Consider the following 493-nt stretch of genomic DNA (forward strand, 5'->3'; position numbering starts at 1 on the left):
GTGATTATAAGCCAGCTGTTGGGTAACAACTGACCAAGATCTCAGAGTGTGATTATAAGCCAGCTGTTGGTTAACAACTGACCAAGATCTCAGAGTGTGATTATAAGCCAGCTGTTGGGTAACAACTGACCAAGATCTCAGAGTGTGATTATAAGCCAGCTGTTGGGTAACAACTGACCAAGATCTCAGAGTGTGATTATAAGCCAGCTGTTGGGTAACAACTGACCAAGACCTCAGAGTGTGATTATAAGCCAGCTGTTGGGCAACAACTGACCAACTGTGATCTCAGGGCAGTGTGATTATGGGGCTGCAGCTGTTGGGCAGCCAACATGACCGCAAGGTCTCAGAGTGTGATCATATCTCAGCCATTGGGCAACAACAGACCAAGATCTCAGAGTGCGATGCATCTCTCAACCATTGGGTAACAACAGACCAAGATCTCAGAAGTGCTGATCATATCTCTAACCATTGGGTAACAACAGACCAAGATCTC

The sequence above is a fragment of the Oncorhynchus masou genome, chromosome 13 (genome assembly GCF_036934945.1).
Source record: "Oncorhynchus masou masou isolate Uvic2021 chromosome 13, UVic_Omas_1.1, whole genome shotgun sequence".
NCBI classification, from domain to species: Eukaryota; Metazoa; Chordata; class Actinopteri; order Salmoniformes; family Salmonidae; genus Oncorhynchus; species Oncorhynchus masou.